The sequence below is a fragment of the Phaseolus vulgaris genome, chromosome 8 (genome assembly GCF_000499845.2).
Source record: "Phaseolus vulgaris cultivar G19833 chromosome 8, P. vulgaris v2.0, whole genome shotgun sequence".
NCBI classification, from domain to species: Eukaryota; Viridiplantae; Streptophyta; class Magnoliopsida; order Fabales; family Fabaceae; genus Phaseolus; species Phaseolus vulgaris.
Window position 1 is genome coordinate 20,826,583 of NC_023752.2, and position 17,631 is coordinate 20,844,213.

General features: G+C 31.2%; 1 pseudogene; it reads right to left on the bottom strand.

Annotated features, from left to right (window-relative positions):
* Positions 1-1,017: 1,017 nt before the first annotated feature.
* On the bottom strand, positions 1,018-7,968 carry LOC137824733 (endoribonuclease Dicer homolog 2-like; annotated as a pseudogene).
* Between the last annotated feature and the right edge of the window lie 9,663 nt (positions 7,969-17,631).

A 17,631-nucleotide genomic window follows, 5' to 3' on the forward strand; every position in this document is an offset into this window, starting at 1 on the left:
GTGTTTAGTCTTCATACAACCATAACACAACCAAGATATAGAATGTATATTCTTCAAATGATTTTTTTATCACTTATATTAAAAAAATAGTATTATTTTTATTAAGATCGTGTTGGTCAATAATAACTAGAGTATCATTGAATAAATTAATGAAATTAAATTATCTTGATATTTTTAGAATGCATTATAAGGGATGTATTTTTTTAAAATGTTACTATATTAATTTATAACAATTTAATTTATAAATGTTTATAATTTAAACTACAATATGATTATATATTTACGTTTTTTATATACAAAACAGAAATTGTAATCCTGTAAATTATAATTATTATTTTTTAAAATTAAAAAAACTGGCAAACCAATTTTCTACCATTTGTGATTTAATCAAATGAATTGGCTGAAAATTATAACTTCCATTCCACCAAATTTACTAGTGCGGACAAAAAATTTCAATTATGGCGTCTCTTTAAAAAAGACAAACATAATGACTAATAGTAAAAAAATTTCAGAGAGTTTACAGAACAGTTGGACCAGTTCTCAACAAAGCAAAGTTTATTCAAAACAAAGACCCATTTTCTTTGTTGTGTTAGTGATATCAAAACCTAGAATGTGTATTACCAAGAAATAGATATTTATTCCATATAACTAAAATACAGTTAGAAATGTTTATTTAATAAAACTAATCTTATTTTTGTACATAAAGAATGTATAACCGTTGTACAACTGGAATGAAGAAAACCGATACAAGACCAAATTAAAACAAAAACTAATGAGATATTCCTAAAATGATTGGTTAACCAATCAAAACTTGTGTGCCTATCCTATTATAACTTTTCTTCCTTCAAAGAAATCAAAATTTCCTTGTAGACTATCTTCTTGGCTGTGTTCTTAAGAGCAGGACCGAGATACTCAAACTGGTGAATGATTCCATCAGCTTCTACCTCCATTAATATAATTAGTTACACCATCTTCACGGGTCACAATCTCTTGTCTAATATTATAACTTCTTTTCTAGCAAAGTTCATTCAACTCTCTGATGGGATGGAGCTTCAATGTTTCTGGTGTTACAAGGGGTTCCAAAAGTGGCCTTATGCTTTGCCACACAACCTCCTTATTGTGTCTCCTGGATCAACAAGAATCGCTCCAGCTTGAGATTCTATAATGTCTCCAAGCACCTATCAAACAATAAGAAACTACATTAGATCATCGTATAAGTCACAAATAGAACTCTGCTGCAAAACTAAAAGTAAGATATGCCAAAGAATAATGATCCTAGCGAAGGCAATAAAGCAAAATAATGTTTGAAAGATACTTTACATTGGAGAAGCATAAGATTTTCTTTGTCCAGAAATATAAATCTTTTTCCCCTTGCTAATCAACTCTTCTATTTTAAAACTTCCAGATTTATCACCAGGAATGGGCCAGGTACGAGGATCAAATGGCTCATTTCGTATGAAACCCTGCCAATAAAAAATAATTCAGAGTTCTGATGTTTCAAGATGATAATGCAATCCTTATGATAATAATGAAGGATTCTAAAACCATGAAAATTCATTTCTGAGAATGGATAAAAAATAGTATCACAACTGAAACTATATCAGAGATAAATAAAGAGGGAGAGAGAGAATACCGGAAGGCCAGAACTGCACCCGAACTTGCAGAGTGCTGCGTTAGAAATTATCTTTTCCCTTTTCAAACTAAGGAGACCTTCATGATCACTTTGATAGGTTTTAAAAAGCTGTTGACTGAGAGCATATTTTAAAAAAGAATCTACTATAGTCTGTTGAGTTATTGTCTCTAACACCTACAATGCCAATTGCAGATATCTTTTGGTGTAAGTATGAACCCAAACTTCGAAAGAACACTAATACAAATCAACCAAAAGATGCTAACGGAGACCATTTCCCACTGACAAGTTTCTTCCCAGTCTTCATCGAGTATTGACTGAGACAACTGCTTATATATATATATATATATATATATATATATATATATATATATGAAAGTATACAAGAAAACTTGCAGTAAGATAATTTGTTTTCACTGCTTTCTTTTTTGTCTATTAAAGACAATTAACGGACATATAAAACTGCCTTTCCCAGAAAAAAACACATGGAAACATAAACTTTTGTTGAGTAATTGTACATACCTTCATTATTTGAGTTTCATTTTGCGTGCAATGATCCAAATGCATCCTTTTTAAGTTCAAAGCTCCAAGCAATCCGATGCATGATTGACGGAATAAATGATACTATCTTTTAATGGAGACATGATTATACACAGTTCAAGAGGTAATTCAACAAAGGCCTTGCTTGCTTCTGAAATGAAAAACATGAAGTAAAGATTTAGATTGGATCGCATATTGTTAGTGCTTAAAGACTAACACTAAACATTTCCACAACCTTTTTGCACAATATTTAGGCCTCGTGACATTGGTAACTAACTTCTTGTTAATAACAGTTCCCGCTGAAGCGAATGCAAATTTTATTCATGTTAAGATTATAACATTTGATTTCAGAAACAAGGAAAGCAACCCAATACAGACATAACAACTAAGAAGTCTAAAGTTTTGTACCACACCCAAACAAGTAGAGATTATTTTCATGGTTTTAATTCAAAAAAATATGTTCAGAAGAAATTAGCATACAGACAGCCTGCACTAGCAAGGTATTTCTCAACTCGAGAACATATAACTGAATGCCCACTGTAATTTAGAGTAAAATAAAGGATGGTTAGGGTTTAGGGTTTAGAGAAAATTTAGTTTAGAACATAAGTTTTCAATATATTTTTGTGTCTTGCAGTTTAGTAATTTGTACTTAACTAAGCACCAGAGTTATTTTTATCAGAAAGAACCAGAGTAATAAAGGTGCTTAGGGAGTAATGTAAAATCAAATACCTCTTAAACATTAATATGTAGTCTGAATTTTTCATTCTAACACATCCTCGGGACTGTATGAAACTGCGTGGGAGATGGATCAAATCTAATAACTAAATTGCAACTTTGAACATCTAAACCCTCTTCAAGAATTGATGTTGCAACAATGATATTGACCTGCATTTTAATTTTTTTTATTGATAAGACCTTTTCATTTGATTATTACAATACGGTGGACAGTTTAAAAAAAACAACATACCAATCCCATTCGAAATTCTTCCACAATTTCATTTTGTTTTCTCCTTGACCAATTTTTCAATCCAAAATTGTTTCCAGCAAAGAATTTAGTCTTCCAGATATTGTAATTTGGAAGCAAGGTATTGAATAAATCTTGAAATACAATTGCAGTAACGATCCTTTCAACAAAAATTATGCATCTCATGTCAGTCAAACACCTACAATTATAGCAAAAGTAGCAGATCCATCAAATATATTTAATATAATCATCATAATAACATAAAAAATATCAATACGTACAATCAAACAACCCTAGATGGTAATATTGATAGACTCAGTCCACTTCTAGAATGTGTGCTCTACTCATTCTTTCTTTCTTGGACCTGAAAGAAGCTTCTAAAATGTATGCTCTTACTCATTCTTTCTTGCACCTGGAAGAAGCTTCTAGAATGTGTTCTCTTACTCATTCTTTCTTTCTTGAACCCGAAAGAAGTGTCACCAACACCGTCTTAAACAAAAGCAGGAGAGACCTTTTCTTCCAACTTCGCAATATTGACTTAACTTTCCTGACTAATGACAATTATTGTAAATGTGCTAGACTCTTGTACCTTTTTGCAATGTTTGCTAATAGAATGTGTTCTCTTACTCATTCTTTCTTTCTTGGACTTGAAAGAAGTTGTCACCACCACAATTTTAGCCAAAAGCTGGAGGGACCTTTTCTTGCAACTTCCTAATATTGACTTAACTTTCCCGATTAATGACAATTATTGTAAATGTGTTAGACTCTTACACATTTTTGCAATGTTTGCTAATAGAATGCTTCTAGAACGAAACGAAGATGCACCCATTTCAAATCTTAAGATAGATGCGAAGAATTATACTGAAAATTTCAGACAGGACTTTAACTCATTGTTGTCGGCTGAAGCACTTTCCACTTACAAGGTGAAGGAGCTTGATCTTAATCTTGATGCAGGCAATAAGAGAACTGAGGCATCTACTATTTACATTCCATCTGACATGTTCTCGTCGGAGAGTCTAACTAATTTCCGTCTAACCTTTGTTGCGGGTTGGAAAATTCCAGAATCTCAGGTATGTTCACTTCGATCCATTCAAATTGGAAGATGAAAATTCTATCCTAGACTAACCCTAGATGGAGAAGAGGTAATATTGATAGGCCACTTCGAGAATGTGTTCTCTTGCACATTCTCTCTTTCTTGGACCTGAAAGAAGTTGCAACCACCTCAATTTTAGCCACAAGCAGAAAAGACCTTTTCTTACAACTCTATCCCCAGAGTATCCCCATGAAAACGAGTCAAATTCACTAGAAGATAAAGACTCAGCAGCCTGTAAAAAAAAATAGCATTTATGAAACCTTAAAGAGGCAGGGGAGTCAGAAAATTTCTGCAGGAGAAAGGCATGAACCTTCAAAGCCAACCAAACACCATGCGCACCAGACTAAATATCAAAGCATAAAACATCTTTGTTATTCTTTTTTGGGAAACTCATAGCTGATTTAGTGAAATCTGAACTTTTTAGAGTGAGTTCATGCTGAGAAACAATAAAAACATTCTAAATAACCTCTTGACATAAAAAATTATAAAGTAGCATTAAATATAAATGAAACTGTGACAGGAACTAAATACAGGATGATGATCTATAAATTCAAATACAACTTCTCACGAGTAAAACAAAAAGACTTTGGGTAAGAGGCATACTGATATTTCCATGCTCAACAAATATGCGATTTTTATTTTTCTTAAATGTTTCAAAGTATATTTCAAAAACTGATATATCTTTAAATGTACATACCAGCTCTTTTATCATCTTGAGCTCAGACGCTATTTTTTCAAATAATACAAATTGAATTCCATTGTCATTGTAAAACTTCAATTTTGGTGTTGATGTTGGTATGAACTCAGTGATGACAGGTTCACTTACACATGTATATACCTTCGATTCAAAATATTTGTCAAGTTGGACAAGAAGATATAGGACAAGACCCATTCAAACAATATAATGAGCAGAAGAACAAAGCAAGAAAAAACATACAATAGAGGGTGAGAAAAAACTACCTTTGAATGCATTAGAGTCATTAGTTTCTGAATATTCTGACAAGGATGATTCAAAATTTGCAACTGGATTAAAAAAAAAGAAAAAGTGAATTAACATTAGAGAAAGAAAAACAGATATTCAAGGAGCCATAAACCTTTCTAAGCCTGTATACCTTTCGACTTAATTGGAGATGCAGTGATACCAAAGATTCGGGGAGGGCAAAACTACCATATTGTAATTGGGGATGATAAAATTCCTGCACCAAATCAATCTTAAAAAGGTAACAAACTAATTCCAAAGCACAAACTAAAACAGTTTTGAATGATGATGGTGGAAGAGAAATTCAAAGAATTAGCACAATGCACATAAGTAACAACATGTTAACAAAAATTATTTATTAATATTTTTAAAATTTTTATTTTTATCAAATCAAATTTATATAATGAATATATACTATATTTTTAAAATAAATTCTTTGTATTCAAGCATACTAGTAATACAACATATTAATGAAGAAGTCACTACTCAAATATACTACTATAATAAAAAATAGTAAGAAATTCAAAGACACAGCCCAATTGAGAGGAAAGCTAATACTTACAGTCATGATGCAGGCATAAGGGTGTCTACTCCTAGAATGATGGCATTCATCCATTATTAAAACTTTAATCATATTCAATTCGAGGAAGCTATGCCTCAAACAATTGAGCAATATTACAGGAGTCATGATAAGCACCTGCCCATTCAAAAGCATTACTGATAGTATTTTCTACTTATCCATGCAGAAAAAATAAATCAGAAGCATCATATTAAAAGTAACAAATGACAAATAGTCATATTCTAGCAATTGAACAATAGAAGGCAAAAACAACGTTTAAGTATAGATTTAACCCAGAAAAAAGGTCACAAATAAGACAAGATTGTCAAATTTAAACAACATGCAAGCATGGATTCCAAAAGGAACTACAAAAAGAATTTGTGGCAGATGGCAATCAATGAAAAAAATGGAGTATCTTAGTGATCTCCTCAAAAGTGGCCTGGGGTGCATACTAGGTTCAAAAACTGACAATCACATAATATTTTTGGAAATTTTACTTCAAATATATCATATAGTAATATAAAGTATCCATGTAAATTTTTAATTGAGAAAAAAATTTAGACAAGTAAATCGAAGTTCTAGTAAAAAATATATTAATTATGAGCTTATGAAATCTTTAATTCAGAAAAATTAAAACAAAACAACAAAATAGGATAAGTTTAAAAGTGTTCCTTCAAATCCTTTCCGTTTAACAATTTAAGCTTGTATGAACTTTCAATATTTTCAATGGAAATGGTGAAAGAAATGTATAAAACAAATAAATAGCAAATCCTTGAGTTATGCGGTTTATATCAATGATAGCATATAAGTCAAATTCATCCATGTATCCATGTATCGTGAGTTTCAAAGTCATTTAAAATCCACCTTATAATAATGATAATGGGTAGGTAGTTTAATTGTATCGAATCATAATATTAAGATAATGAATCATAACTACTGAAATAAATGTTCAGTCAACTTTACCAACGGGGAAAATAAGAATATATCACACATGACACAAACAGATGGGTTAAGATTATGCAAAGCAGATCTCTAGAAATAACAAACAATATTTCAGTTCTAATAGAATGCAAAAACCTTCACCTCGTATTTCTCCATTTCTTGTTTCCATGTCCCTCCATCCCAGAAGTGAACTCCCATATCTCCCCAATACACTCCCACTTTCAAATCGGTATGCTTTTTCACAGTTTCAGCTTGCTAAATTACAATTGAACAGCAGCAACAAGTTAAAAGATAACGAAGAAAAAACACAGTGAAAATACTGAACATTACATGGCTTCTCAATCAACCAGCACAATACAATTTGGGGAAATGGCATAGTAAAGATAGAAAGTGGCATACTTGAGAGACCAACACAACTTGGGGAACCACGAACACTGCAGTGAAAGGAGAAGGCTTTCGAAGGTGGTGGGCATATCTGCGAAGTAGCATGATAGCTATCAAAGGTTTGCCGGAACCAGTCTCCAAGTACACAATTGTATTCTCACGGATAGCTTTGTCCAATGCTTCAAGCCGACAGCTACAGAAAATAAAAACAAAAAAAAATAACTAAGAATCAGTGAGAAAGGGATAGTACTCTCATAATAATATATTCAACAATGCATGCACTCATAAACACTAGAATCTTTTACCATAACATGTGCACATTAAACTCACCTTCTGGCAAATGGAAGAACATCACGTGTAATCTTCTGCTGCTTGGTATGAGTGTGTGTACCCATTGAGAGTGCACCTTCCATAGCTTCTTTGCCTCTTTGTTCAACCTACATTCAAAATCCAACAAAAGAAAAACACCCTATTACAAAAACGATCCATCTCCTTTTCATGGAAGACGAAAACAGCAAAACAAACTCAAACCCAGAACTCGCAGACGCAAATCGAATAAAGGGTAATGCAAAAGGTTCTAGCTTTACCATCTGATAAATGAGAATGAGTAATGTGGTGTGTGCTTGTATATAACAGTGTATAATAAGCACAAGAAGCAAGTCAAGGGGTCACATTTTGTTACAAAAAATAATCGTGAAAAGATGCAGTCACTGTACTAATTAACACAAGAGAGAAGTAGCTGGGAATTTGAATGAATACCAATTTTGATTCTTTGCTTTTTCGTTTCTCTCCTCCATGCACTGAGAGAGGTAGCGAGAAATCCATGACTGAATACGAAATTCGGGTTCAGAGGAAGAAAGAAGAAGAGTGTACTAGGAAGAGACAAGACTTTGAAATTTATAGACAAAAATTTCAGCAAATTCTTAAGGAAAATATTATTTCTCTTAGTTGTTTTCATTTTTTAATACATATATGTTAGTTTTCAATTTAGTGTCTTTATTTATTTTACTTTTATTTTTAAAATTGTAATTTAGATACCTAAAATTACAAAATTTTAATTTATAACTTTCAAAATAGAAAATAATTTATATTTTTATAAAATTTAATAATAATTAATTTTTGTATCCCAACATTCAATGAAAAAATCATGTTAATTTAATGAATATAGAAAAATATTGTTTTTTTATACAAAGCTTTCAAAATAATATCATATTTAAATATAGAAAAATATTTAAAGTTGTTATTAATTATTAATTTAATTCTCTTTCAAAAGTAACTATTATGTCGTTTTATTTTTACTTTGCTGTTTTAGATTTAAAGTATTTCTTTTACAATTCGATCATATTTATAATTTATTAGGTGGAATCTCAAACATATTTTTAACTTATTGAGTGTTGAATATCTCAAGTTTCATAATAATTATGGTATAGATCTAGAAAAACTTATTCCAATAAGTTTATTAGAAAGTGAATTAAGCAAAACTTTTTTTATTAGAAAGTGAATTAAGCAAAACTTTTTTTATTAGAAAGTGAATTTTAAAATTAACGTAATCTCATAAAATTTACATCTAAGATTAAAAAATTTAATTTAATTTATAACTTTTAAGATAGAAAATTATACATCTGAGTATTAAACATATTAAGATGATAGAGAATAAATTGTGGATGGAGTGACACTATATAAATTCAACAAAATTTTAAATAGAACGCACTCTTACGGACTGTCTAAGCTTAAAAAATTTAATTTATAACTTTCAAAATAAAAATAACGTATACTTTTATAAAATTTAATAATCATTAACTTTTTTATTCTTGCATTTAATGAATAAACCATAACCTTTGGTTCTCCTTCAAAAGTAATTATTATTTTGTCATATCTTTTGGTTCTTTTTAAACTTTAATTAGACTTAAAATCTTTTTTATAATTTAGTAATATTTCTAAATTATATAGGATTTCAAAATATTAGACATCTAGAAATAGATGAGATCAAAATAGGAATGGTAGGACGGGTTCAATAAACATTTCTATATAACTCTCATACTAATTTAGAAAGTGAATATTGTAAATAATTCCAACACATTGCGCAATAAAGACTTCATACTTCATTTTTTCCCCAAAATTTCAGTAGAAGAAAAGACATTTAATTTATATACAAAGTCTTGAAAGAGATTTTAGGTTTAAGTTTTTAAGTGTTTAGGTTTAGAATTTATAATTTCTGTTGGTTTAGGATTTAGATTTAAGATTTACGGTTTAGGATTTATGATTTATGTTTTGTTTAGATTAAGAAATGGGAATGGAAATGAGGAATTGAATTTGAAATTAATAATATTATTAATTATGTTATTTTATAATAATTATTTTTTATAATTTTGATTATATTTTTATATTTAAATTATAGTTCTATTTCAAATAAAAATGGTAATAAATTTTGTTCGTCATTTCCTTTTTTTAGGCTTTAGTTCTTAAAAAAAACTATAAGAAGAATGTGCAAAATCATGAAGACGAATTCTCCATCTACCTCCATAACTTCTATGTGGCTTTCCATAATAACTGTAAAAGGTGTTAAAATAAAAAAGATAAGGAAGTAAATCACAACTAATTAATATATATTTATTTAATTAATTACAACTTTGTTCTTAATTCTGGAAAGAAAGTTTCGGATGTAAAATTGTTTTTGATTTCCGTGTTTTTTCACATTTATTGTATTGATTTTCAATTTTTTTTTTGTCACAATGAATATTTGCTTTTTTTTTCTTGAGAAAATGCTTACATTTGCAGAATTCATGAAATAAAATTAAAATGAAATGAAGAAGAAAGCTGTCATCCATTAAGACTGTGAAATTGAAGGGTTTCATTATTACTACTGTCATCTTGGGGCACTAAAAGTGAATCTTATTGGAACAGAATTCTTTTACCTGCACCGTTATAAGATCAGTTGACCTAGAAACAATAACTATTAATATCTCTCCACCTTCTACCTATCTAGTTATCACATTTCCATCACGTATATCAAGGACTTTTAGGATGTGTTTGGATTAGAGAGTATGGGAGAGTGGAAAATTGAGTGAGAGTGAAAGTGTGAAGAAAGTTGAGGTTGTTTGGATTAGGGTATGTTAGAATGGATGTGTGAGAAAAGTTTATTGAAAATTGTGAGTGATGTGATAGTTGCAAGAATATTATAAATTATTTTGAATAGTAAAGTTTGTGAGATTACAATTTTACTCTTGAATATAAAAAAAATGATTAATCATATTTCATATTTTAGTTAATTATAATTTAAAATTAAAGTATAATTATATTATTTAACATTTTATTAATTAAGAATTATTTTTTATTTAAGTTAATTTATTTACATAATTTTAATATTATAAATGATTTTATAAATTATGTTATGTTATATATATACAAATATATATAAAATTAATTTTAATAATAATTTTTATTATTATGAATAGCAAAAGAAATATATTTTAAAAAGAAAATAGAAATTTAGAATATAACATGAATATTAAGTAGGTGTCAAAATATATAATATAAAGTCATTACATGAAGAACATAATAATGTTAATTAGAAAAAGAAAAGACATTCCCAGTAATAACATTTGAATCCTTCTTGTGGAGACTTTCAAACGGTTTTCTAGAAGACCGTTCTTATTCCGTTGTATGATAATAATTTCATCTTTTTCATCGGCAACGTCTTCAATGCACCATTTGAAAAAATTACAGCCTAGAACCATGCCACTTCTAATCTGTTTTGAAGAAAACAATAAAATTGAACAATGAATAAGTTTAAAATAACATTCTTAAGTTTATTTCAAACCTAATTGAATAAATTTTACCTTGTAGTTGGGACAACCCCAAAATTTTTTTCCCGCATTTTTTTTGTGTTGTCGCTATTCTCAAAACAACAAATTGTCCACAATCATAAATAGGATCAACGAAGGCACTTGTGCTCCCAGTAGCATGGGTAAAAGTACCACGTTTTTGCACACTACAACCAGTACAACTAGATGACGACGTGTTGTGATACGCAGACATTAATGACACTTAACCAATGTTGTCGAAGTAATAAGATGGTAAAAAAGTTGCATTAAAAACAATATGATTATGTAATGAGTAGCATGAAAAGTAGCATAAAAACCTTAACAATAACAATCAATGTGAACGTCAAAAATAACAATAATAATTCATTAATGTTCAACATGAAAATTAGAAATAAAAATAACAATGACAATAACATAATGATAAAACACTCAATGGCCTTGATGACGTCGAATGTCACTCAGAGTATCCTCAATTCTATCCATCCTTTGATCAACCCTGTCAATTCGGGTATTTATGTTTTGTATGCCGGACAAAATTTGAGTTAACAATTCCCTTTGAGTGGAGTTTGCCTCCTCAGGTTGACCACCTTCAACATCTTGTGCTGGCAATTCATCCTCTTCATCATCTTCTTCGTGTGCATGGTGAGGTCTACCAAGTTGCCATATGCCATTGACCTGGAATATATTTAATTTTGTCATACTTTTTTTTGCCAAAGTAATGATTCCAGCCTAGCATTATTGCTTGTTCCTTCGACAAGTCGAAGCCATACACCTGCAAGATCCTTGTTATCAAATTTGCATATGGGAGAGGCATCTTGTTATCCCGACATTTGATGATGTGTTACATGATGTAATGAGGCCAATTAATGCGTACATTATTCTTGATTAACCACATCTTGAAAATATCTTCATTCAGTAGTTGTGCATAGTTGTTTCCTCGAGGGCACAAGATATGCACCCATGTGTAATGCAACAGTCGGTCATTCATTTTCAGACTACCGACATTTTTGAGATTTTCACCTTCAACATCTTCACGAATCATGGACGATAATGCTAGACCTCGATCAAAATTCAGTTCCTCAGGGATCGTCCCAGGGGTTAACTTAAGACCGTCATACTGTAGATGAGCAATGGTCATCCAATCTATTTCTTTAATGTGTATCATTTTTCCACAAATCTCAATGGCAAGGTGACCAACAGGTGTGAATTTTGCATTTGTATAAAATACTCTTACCAAATCCTCATAATACGGAAGATTAATTCCAAGGAAAGGTTGTAAACCTTGCCAATTCATAAGATTTTGGAATTCAAATCCTGGACCAACAAAAAATGGAGTATGCATCACTTTTGGTGGTAATACTGCTCTTGCGTGAAAGTTCTTTTCAAAAACCACCATTTGACGCCTGGTACTAAAGTATCTTGAATAATCAAGAACTTCTGGAATCCTCGTTGGAGGAGGAGGAACGTCAACATCTCTTGCTGGAGATTTACCCTTACGGGTTCTGTTACGTTTGTGGGATGATGATGCCATCTATAATGCAATTACTACAATAAATAACTAAACAGAAGTTAACATAATATTAGAAGTTAACATAATATCATAAAGCAATAGTGCAAGTTCAGAAAGCAAAATATTACATTGCTAATGAAAGTAGAAGTTCACAAAGCAAAATATTACATGTCCAATAACTAACAAAGACAATCAAATATTACATGTCCAACTACTAACAAAGACAGTCGAATATTACATTAATAATAATTAAAGGTAACCCCCATGCAGAGATATGAAATCAATGCCTAGTCATAAATCCAAAAAATGTTGTCATTCGACGCTCATATGGCATCCCAAATAGTTGCTTAACTCTTCCGGGATGGTCACATAAAAACTCATAGCATTGATCCATGAGTTGTTCATCTTGAATGTTTAGCTCCACGAGCATTGCCCAAATATCAGACTCTGAGTACTGGTATGAGGCATGGCGTCGATGGTGGTGTACATGCTCAACATATAGGTCGTTTCTTCGTCTAATTTCGGCAGCTATATCTTGAGCTGTCGTTGCCTGTGCACGAGCAATATTCACCAACTGAGAGGCATTTTCATTTCCATCCTTCATTGATGACACACATTGTTGAAGATTAGTATTCAACATTGCAAATTGTTCATCAATGTCGTCCATAGTGGGGCCTTTTCTCTTTGATCCTCGGGATGAGGATGTGCCCGCAGAGCCAGCAGATGGCATAGAAGGAGTGTTTGATGGTGTGTCTGAAGGAGTGTCACTAGATTGGAATTGAGGAGAAGGTGATCGTGGGACGTAGTCATCTGCCTCCTCAAAGTTCGGTTGTTCGGGGATATAATCCATATTATTCTCCCCAAGGTTGACACTAAAATTGGTCATGTCAGGAGGTGAATTGATGTCATGGGCTGTCCTGACCCGACTTCCCGTGGCTCTATCATTGGACCACAACTCCTCCATGAGGTCATAATGGTGAATGTGATTGAAACGCCATTTTGCTGCAGATGGTTTGGCCTACATACATTTCACATATTAGTATATGATGCGAAATGTGAAGTTAAATGTAATTGTTACGTAAAAAAGTACTTATCATTGTACCTTAATAAGCTCACTCCAAACTTCGTCCTCGGATTCAAAAAGTTTGGTGGTCTGGTTCCATGCGAAACCACTCAATCCACCAAACAAATCATGGATTTCTCTCCACCTGTCTTTCAGGCTTTTTTGCCGGTTCTTCACATTATTTTTCTTAATACCCGATAAACCAGCCTCATTTAAAGCCATAACTATGTTAGTGTATCCTTGAGTGGTCCAGCTACCATCAATTCTACACCCTTTTCGTACCTCGTCAATCATTGCATTCAGCAAAATTAGGTCCATCTCCGTCGTCCACTTGGTGAACTCTCGATAAGAACCTGATGAATTTGATGCCACATTTTTTCCGCGATCCATCTAATTAACTTAAATAAAGTTAGGATGACAAACATTTAAAAATGGTAGAAAATATATTATTTCATGAAATTAATTGTTTACATAATCTTGCCACATTTCGTTTGGTATAGCGTCCCTAATATCACATCCTATCCTGTAATCATGTTCACGAGCATGGGTGGTGCTTGGTTGGATATCTTGTTCTAACAATTCATTATCTACTTCTTCAAGCAGAGACTCATCATTGTCGATCCCGCGTAGAAAGTTATGCAGAATACAACAAGTTAAAACAATTTTTGTCATAGTATTCACATCACAATGTGGCTCAGTCCCACTGGCTATAATTGGAAAACGTTTTTTAAGCACCCCAAAGGTTCTCTCAATTACGTTCCTAAGTGATGAATGTCGATGATTAAACAACTCTTTTGCATTTTGTGGTCATCTTCGCGAATATTCTTTCAAATGGTATCTCACCCCGCGATAAGGTGTTATTATATTTCGTTTTAACATAAAACCTGCATCACCAAGATAGTATTTTCCTACAAAGATTGTGGAAAGCTGGGTTAGTATATACTACTACAACCTTTTAATTCTTCTACACACCCAATCCCCTATAACTAACCTTCTGGAATAACCAAAGGATCGCCTCGTCCCAAAGCATCTTTCAATATCCTTGAATCGGAGGCAGTTCCTTCCCAACCGGCTAACACATATGTGAACTTCATGTCAAAGTCACAGACTGCAAATATGTTTTGGATTGGCCAATCTTTTCTCCCTCGAAAGCGAGGCGCATCAGCACGTGCAACCTTAGCACGTACATGAATCCCATCTATGGCCCCTAAACAATCCTAATGTAAACAAAAATTCATAACTTTAATTAAACACAAACTAAAGAAGACATTACACATAATTTCAAGTAATGTTATTATTAACAAACCTTAAAGTAGGGGAAAAATCGACTGTTGTTAAGGATGTGTGGTTCTACAACCGTTCCATTTGGTTGAATTAAGAATTCCCCCTCCAACCTTAAAATTGCACTCAAAACATTATGAAAGTGAGGGGAAACTGTTTCTCCAGACCGATGGAAAAAGAATGACGCACTTCGATTCTTCACATTATGCCCAATAATGTGCAGAAATTTCGCTACTTGTTCTTCCACGGTTGATCGATATGCATCTTTAACAAGTCCAGTTCCCCGTATTCGTTCACATAATTTAATGAAAGCTTCCGGTCCCATGCGAATAATGTGACAAGATTGTTCAGTGTGAACCAAGTACTCCATCAATTCTTGTCTGCGATGCTCTTTTTGTGGTTGAGACTCACTGATACAGTTGCTTGTAGTAGGCACCGTGCGTAACAATTTCAATCCAAAAGCAATCATACAAAGAATCATGACTGATGCACCTTCATTATTTTTTTTATTTGTTCTTCGATTTGTGAAATTAAATTCATGTTCGCCGCAACAAGATCGTCATAAATTACAACTGTTTCCTCAAAGTGTACCATCTCTGCCTCGTCATAATTTCTTTCCGAATTCATACCGAATGCGGTTACCGTATCGGTGTAAAAGTACACCAATACAGTTACTCTAAAACGTACTTTTAATTAATTTTAATAAAAAAATTCATAAAAATACTATATCATTCAATAACATAATTTAATCAAACAACAAATAAATATAAACAAACCAAATAATTATGTACAATCTCAAAAAATATTAACTAAACATTAACAAATTTTAATTGTATTCTGTAAAAATATTATTTACAAATAAAATATTATTTCTTATAAACAATTTAATTTTGAAACACTAATAACTATCTAAAATTATTATTAAAAATTCATATTTCTTATGTAAAGTTTTTCTGACTTTTTAAATTACTACAACATTTTTTTATAACATTTAATTCTAACACCAATAATTAATGTGAAATACAAATTAAAAAAAATTAAGTCAAAATCATATTTCTACTCAAAACTTTGAGTGTTTTTTTTAATTACTACAACATTTTTATAATGTTTTTAATTATAACATTAATAAATTATGTTAAATCTACAAAAATAAAACTCTATAAAAATATTTTTAAAATTTTGAATTCCATTCGGTCTAAATTAAATTTTGTAAATCTTTTTTATAAATAATTCATTTTTAAATAAATAATTACTTTGTACATTTATTATTAAAATATCAATTAAAAATACAACTTCTAAAATATCAATTACTTTTTAAAAAGCCTACAAATTACAAATTTCTATTTCCAATTGTAAAAATATTCATTTTAAAAACATTAATTTTTTTTATAAACAATTAAATCTTATAACAAAAATAACTAAAACATTTTTTTAATATTTTTAATGATAATATTAATAATTTTTGTCCAATCATTTTAAATAAATAAATCTATTCTCTTATAAACAATATTTAACTAAACTTTTTCAATTTTCTTTAATCACTACAACATTTTTTTTATTTGATTTAATTATAACATTAATAATTTATGTTTACTATAATAAAAAACCTAAACTTTACAAATTTTTGTTTCCATTCTGTAAATCATTCATTTCATACAAATAAATATTTTTTTTTAAAACTTATAAAAATTATAACTATCTACAAAAATTAAAACAATAAATCAAATAAAGGAATTAATTTACTAACTCCTTAACATAATTAACTAAACTAGAGTCTAAACAAATTATATTACAACAAACATTAATTTACTAACTCCTTAACATAATTAACTAAACTAAATTTTAAACAAATTATATTACAAAACCATAATCATCCAAACATAAATATAAAACAGAAATAAAATAAAATAACTTTACATAAAAAAATTTAAAAACCTGAAGATAAGCAAGAACTGCACAATAGGATGACTGATAGGATGAAGAACACCAGTGCCTGAAAACCACATAAAACAAAATAAGAAACACATAATTTCAAAAATTTAGAACATAATCGATTATCCATTCAGTTATATACATAGGATAATCGATTATCCATGGATAATCGATTATGTTAGTAGGCAAAAATCAAGCATAATCGATTATGGCAATAAATAATCGATTATGACCCTTTTTCCACACTTCAGATAATCGATTATGGGTTGAAATTTTTACAGATAATCGATTAATAACTTTGCTTAATCGATTATCTTCACCATAATCGATTATCTGACCAGTTCTAATTCAGCCATAATCGATTATGCACCATTCAAAGACATGCTCTCACCTCAGACGAACCCACTGATGAACCCAGATGAATCACAGAGATGAACCCAGGACGTGAGATGAACAAGCTATACGTAACTCAAGTCCCTAACACAAACTATGATGGCTTACTAATCTCTCCAACCACACTACACTACACTTTCTAATGGCTCGCTTTCTTTGCTTTTCTGTGAATGGAGGAACCACCTTCATGCTTCGTGTTATATAGCCAGCTTCATTCCACACCCACCTACCTCACCCACTGCATTCACCCACCTTTCACAGTTTCACACACGGTCAAACGATTCCTGAGCCAAGTCAGGAATCTGAAGCTTTCATGTGGCATGCATGCAGGGGCACTGTTCAGCACAAAAGCAAGGGCACCAAAGTAACTTACTATGAATGACGTGGCACTCCCTCTCTTCAGCTCAACTTTCTCTTCATCTTTGGAGAGAAGCCAAATTCACTCCCATTTCTCTTTCCCTCCATCCTCAACCGCAACAATTCATGGATCCAAATGGAGTGGTGTTGTGACTTCCATCGTCGCCAACAGGACCACCC